This window comes from Mandrillus leucophaeus, unplaced genomic scaffold (genome assembly GCF_000951045.1).
Source record: "Mandrillus leucophaeus isolate KB7577 unplaced genomic scaffold, Mleu.le_1.0 Scaffold474, whole genome shotgun sequence".
NCBI lineage: Eukaryota > Metazoa > Chordata > Mammalia > Primates > Cercopithecidae > Mandrillus > Mandrillus leucophaeus.
Window position 1 is genome coordinate 569,228 of NW_012105076.1, and position 6,379 is coordinate 575,606.

Sequence of the window (6,379 nt, forward strand, 5' to 3'; positions counted from 1 at the left end):
AGCAAGACCTTGTTTCTAGAAGAAATTTTAAAAATAATAATAATTAGCCAGGCGTGGTAGTGTGTGCCTGTAGTCCCAGCTACTCTGGAGGTTGAGGTGGGAGGATCGCTTGAGCCAGGAGTTAGAGGCTGCAGTAAGCCATGATCGTGCCACTGAACTTGAGACTGGGCAGCAGAGTGAGATCATCTCTAAATAATAATAATAATAATAATAATAATAAATAAAGGCTCAGGCTGGAAAACAAGAGGAACGGGCCTCCTGTCTCCTCTGCATGACTCAAGAGGATTCTGCTCATGTCTTTCACAGGCAGAGTGGCCTGGTAAATAGATACAGGGTGCCCAGGGTGCTGAGAACGCAGGTCCACACATCTGGTTATCCTGCGTCTGGCCTTTGCCCATGGAGCTTTCAGTCATGGCCTCCGGTAACAGGCACATCGGAAAGCTCACCCCTGACTTCAAGGCCACTGCTGTGGTGGATGGAGCCTACAGGAGGTAAAGCTGTTGGACTACAGAGGGAAGCATGTGATCCTCTTTTTCCATCCTCTGGACTTCACTTTTTTTTTTTTTGAAACAGAGTCTGGCTCTGTTGCCCAAGCTGGAGTGCAGTGGCTCGATCTCGGCTCACTGCAACCTCTGCCTCCTGGGTTCAAGCGATTCTCCTGCCTCAGCCTCCCAAGTAGCTGGGACACCCATGTGCCACCCCGCCCTGCTAATTTTGTATTTTTAGTAGAGATGGGATTTCACCATGTTGGTCAGGTCAGTCTTGAACTCCTGACCTCAGGTGATCTGCCATCCTCGGCCTCCCAAAGTGCTGGGATTACAGGTGTGAGCCACTGAGCCTTGGACTTCCCTTTCGTGTGCCCCCACAGAGATCATCGCATTCAGCGACTATGCTGAGGACTTCTGAAAGCTGCGAAGTGCTAGGGACCTCAGTGGACTCAGTTCACCCGTCTGGCTTGGAGCAACACCCCCTGGAAGGAGGGAGGCAGGCTTGGGCCCCCTGGACAACCCTCTGCTTGCTGACGTGACCTGAAGTGTGTCTGAGAAGTATGACGTGCCGAAAACAGACGAGGGCATTGTCTGCAGGGGCCTCTTTTTTTTTTTTTTTTTTTTTTTTTTTTTTTTTTTTTGAGACGGAGTGGTCCAGGCTGGAGTGCAATGGCACAATCTTGGCTCACTGCAACCTCCGCCTCCCCAGTTCAAGCAATTCTCCTGCCTCAGCCTCCCGAGTAGCTGGGATTACAGGAGTATGCCAGCACGCCTGGCTAATTTTTGTATTTTTAGCAGAGACGGGGTTTCTTGATGTCGGTCAGGCTGGTCTCAAACTCCCCACCTCAGGTGATCTGCCTGCCTTGGCCTCCCAAAGTGTTGGGATTACAGCTGTGAGCCACCACACCTGGCCTGCAGGGGCCTCTTTATCATCCATGGCAAGGATGTCCTTCCCTAGATCACTGTTGATGATTGGCCTGTGGGACAATTTGTGGATGAGGCCCTGCGGCTGGTCCAGGCCTTTCAGTACACAGATGAACACCCGGAAGTTTGTCCTGCTGGCTGGAAGCCTGGCAGTGACATGATCAAGCCCAGTGTGAATGACAGCAAGGATACTTCTTCAAACACAACTAGGCTGGCTGATGGATCGTGAGCTTGTGCCCCTACACGGGTGCCCTATGTTGACCCAGGAAAGGCCAGATCTGCCCCTCCAAACTCCATAGTCTGGGACCCTGAAAAGTTAGGCCAAGGCCTTCTCATGCCTCCAACTGGGAGCTGGTGAATAGTGACACCCTCCCCCAAACCCACCCAGCTGCACACAGGCCTAGAGATGACCAATAAAGTACTAGGGACAGAAAATAAATAAATAAATAAATTCCGTAAATACAGGACGCCCAGTTAAATCTGAATTTCAGAGAAACAGTGAATAATTTACAATGTAAGTATGTACAAATACTCCACGGGAGGCCCAAGCATGGTGACTCACACCTGTAATCCCAGCACTTTGGGAGGTTGAGGCAGAAGGATTGTTTGAACCAAGGAGTTAGAGACCAGCCTGGGCAACATAGAAAGACCCTATCTCCGAAAACCTTTAGAAATTAGCCAGGCATGGTGTTGTGCACCTGTAATCCCGGCTACACGAGAAGCTGAGGCGGGAGGATTGCTTGAGCCCAGGAGGTCGAGGCTGCATTGAGTTGGGATTATGCCACTGCACTCCAACCTGGGCAACAGAGTAAGGCCTTGTCTCAAAAAACAAAGGCAAAAATAAATAAATAAATAAATAAATAAATAAATAAATAAATAAATAACTCAAACCAACAGAAAAACAGATATTGCGTGGGACATATTTATATACTAAAACAATAAATAATTTCAATGTATGTCCTAAAAATTGCATGGGACATACTTATACTAAAAAATTCTTCATTACCTGGAATTCTGATATAACTGGGGATCCTGCGTTTTCATTTGCCAAATCTGGCAACCCTATCCCAGGCAACAAAGAAAGCAGTGGCTCGTGCATGTAATCTGTCTCCAAAAAAAAAAGCACCTCCTTCAGCATCACAGTTTGCATCAACACTCAATAAATATCCACATCAAGGAGGAAAACAAAAGCCACTGGGCTGCAGAGAAGAGCAGGGTTATTGGAATCAGCAGAAACATGGTAAATTCAGCTCCTCTTCCTGCCTCAAGCATTTTGAAGGTCATAGTGATGACAACTCTCTAGAAACTCAACCCAAACAGCTCCTCGTTGCTCCAGACCAAACCCGAGGAAGTCGCAGGAGTTTTCAACTTCTCATAATTACTACCCGAAGGCACCATATTGAATGCAGCTTGGGATGCCAGCAGCGTGGTTTGGGACGAGGCCCAGTGCAGTTTTTCCCAGAGCTATTATAGGGAAGTAGTCATGAAACAAGACGGATGTGCTATGGTTGAGAACTGCAGAGCTGACCCAAAATATTTCTAATGTGTGGAACTAGCTGGCAAGCGGAGAGCCTGAGAAAACAAAAAGAGCTGCTTGGCTGCTTTGAAATGCCCAGATCCTCGAAGTGTGGCTTTTCCTCCTTGCTATTAGCTATGTTCCAACAGGCAGAGAGCCAAGGGAGGGATTCCAGTGGGGGCCATCTTGGCAGGCACACAGTTTGGCCTTGACAGCTTCATTTGGAGGGCAAGAGAGGGTGAGAAGGAGGGAGGGCCCAGGGGAATCGGGAGGCCAGAGGACAAGCCCTTACCTCTGTGGGGTGCCTCAGAGGGTCACCAAAGACACTCACATGTCACTCATTTCTTGCAAAGACTGCCTGAAACAGGTACTGTTTTCTCCATTTTACAGATGGGGAAAGTGATGTTTCCAAAGTTATCTAGTGGCTCAGAATTCAAACTCAACACTTTTGTTTTGTTTTGTTGAGAGAGGGTGTCTCACTATGCTGCCCAGGCTGGACTCGAATTCTTGGCCTCAAACAATCCTCCCTCCTCAGCCTCCCAAAGTGCTGGGGTTACAGATGTGAGCCACTACTCCCAGCCTCAAATCTTTTTTATTTATACTTTTTAATATTTATAATTAATATATGTATACTTTTTAATTTATTTTTTGCATAGGTAATATATTCACAGAGTTCAAAATCCAAAGTATAGTTGGGGATATAGTGGAAATCCTGTCTCCCTGGGCCCCAGCCTCCTGCCTCTTCTCTGCAGAAGCCTTTGATGTTTTTCATTTCTTAAGTAACCTTCCAGATTTTTTTTTTTTTTGAAACACAGTTTTTCTCTGTCACCCAGGCTGGAGTGCAGTGGTACAGTCTCAGCTCACTGCAACCTCTGCCTTTCAGGTTCAAGTGATTCTCCGGCCTCAGCCTCCCTAGAAGCTGGGATTACAGGTGCCCGCCACCACGCCCAGCTAATTTTTTTGTATTTTTGTTAGAGATGGGGTTTCTCCATGTTGGCCAGTTTGGTCTTGAACTCCTGACCTCAGGTGATCTGCCCACCTTGGCCCCCTAAAGTGCTGGGATTACAGGCGTGAGCCACCACACCCAGCCTATAGAGATTTTATAAATACATATTTTTCTGCTTTTCTTTTTTTAGACAGACGATATTTACTATACACACTACTCTGCTATTCTCACTTAAATCAAGCTCTTTCAGTCTTGATCTAGTGCTCCATCTTTTATTATTATTACTATTATTATTTTAGAGACGGGGTCTCACTGTGTTGCCCAAGCTGGAGTGCAGTGGCGCAATCATAGCCCACTGTAACCTCGGATTCCTGGGCTCAAGCGATCCTCCTGTCTCAGCCTCCTGAGTAGAGTAGCTGGGATTACAGGCATGTGCCACCATGCCAAGCTAATTTTCTTTAGAGACAAGGCCTTGCCATGTTGCCCAGAGCAGTCTCAAACTCCTGGGCCCTTGGCCTCTCAAAATGTTGGATTTTAGGATTATAGGCATGAGCCACCGCACCCGGACTGTTCTTTCTTACCAAAAAAAAAAAAAGTATTTTCCCTTTAGAAAATATAGTGAATTTGATAAATACAAAAAAAGGTGGAAAGAATATTGTCTCTTGTCTTGCCCCCGAGAGCCACCGCTGTTAACCATTTGCTGTTTCACTCCAGGCTTTGTTCGTAAATGATTTTGTGTGGACTCTTTCTGCTATACCACAGTCACCTCTTGGGCAGAACTAGGGACAGAAAGACAATGGGGCCAGGTCAGGTGGCTCACACCTGTAATCTCAGGAATTTTGGAGGCCAAGGCGAGAGAATCCCTTGAGCTCAGGAGTTCAAGACCAGGCTGGACAACATAGTGAAACCCTATCTCTTTTAAAACATTAAAATATTAACTGGGCATGGTGGTGGACACCTGTAATTTTGGGGGGCTGAAGTGGGAGGATTGCTTGAGCCCAGGATGCCAAGGCTGCAGTGGGTCATGATGGTGCCACTGCACTCCAGTCTGGGCAACAGAGTGAGACCCTGTCTCAGGAAAAAAAAAAAAAAAAAAAATGATGGGAAGAGAAGAAAGAAAGAAGCAAATTTGCCCAGCGGGTATGGGACTGACATGAGCCAGGAGAGGTCAGCTAAGAAAGTGGGTGGGTATTTTATCCATCTTTTTGAGGACCTCTTTTTTTTGAGCCCCTAGTACCTGCACTGTGAAAATAGAGATGCTAAGATAAAGCCAGGGCTGGGCATGGTGGTGCACACCTGTGATCCCAGCTACTCAGGAGGCTGAGTCTGGAGATAAAGCCAGGTCTGGGCATGGTGGCGCACACTTGTAGTCCCAGTTACTCAGGAGGCTGAGTCTGGAGATAAAGCCAGGGCTGGGCGTGGTGGTGCACACCTGTAATCCCAGCTACTCAGGAGGCTGAGTCTGGAGAATTGCTTGAACCCGGGAGGTGGAGGTTGCAGTGAACCAAGATCGTGCTCCAGCCTGGGTGACAGAGTGAGACTCTGTCTCAAAAAACAAATAAGTAAAAAATAAAAAATAAAACCGAGAGCAGAGGAAAAATGAAGGAACTGGCCGTTTCAACACTACGACAGGTGCTAGGACAGACAGTGAGAAGCACAGTGCACTGACGAAGCCCGAGAAGGAGGTGGGAGTCAGAGAGGCTGCTGGGGGGCTGCCCAGAGCTGAGCCGTGGTCACTAGGTGATGGGTGGAGTGGCATTCCTGCAGAAGGGATTGCAGAAGTAGAGACAGTTTGGTGTAGTGGAGCTGGGAAGGGCCAGGTGTGTAATATACAAGGAATTTTGACTTGATCCCAAGGGTAACATGAAGCTCTTGAAAGTTCCAAGGCAGGAAACTGACGCGATTGGATTTGGACTTTGACAACAACCAAGTCTGGCTGCTGGGGGGAAACCTTTAGGAGTGGAGGAGGCAGAGGGGAGTCTGGAGATCGGAGAATTTGTTATGGGACTGTTGTATGTATCCCAGTGAGACAAGGTGGTGGCGTGAACTAAGGTTGTAGGGATGGAGGGACATGGGTGGATTCTTAAGAGGCTACAGATATAAAATTGGTGACTGAGTGGGGATCAGAATGGCTCACACATGGAGGCCTGGGCATTTATTGACTCAAGATTCCTCACTGGCTCTCCTTTATCTACAAAGATTTAGGCTTCTTGGCTTGATATGGGGATCCTCAGTGACATCACTTCAACCTTGCTTTGTCATCTCTCTCTCTGTCTTTCCCTTCTCTACTTGTACTTGAAGCACGTTGGAATTCAGTGATTCCCTGGACATGCTGTCCCTTCATCTCATGTCCCTCTCCCCACACCTGGGCTTCTGAAAGCATCTCCATCCTTCAAGCCCAGCCCAATGCCACATCTCTAAAGAAAGCCTTGGGAAGCCTGCTCTCCCCTCCTTCCCACTACTCTTTTGTAACGAATCTCCTAACAAGTTGCTTCTCCATCTGGG

At 47.6% G+C, this 6,379-nt stretch overlaps 1 pseudogene; it reads left to right on the forward strand.

Annotated features, from left to right (window-relative positions):
* Positions 1-411: 411 nt before the first annotated feature.
* On the forward strand, positions 412-1,641 carry LOC105550267 (annotated as a pseudogene).
* Positions 1,642-6,379: the final 4,738 nt, after the last annotated feature.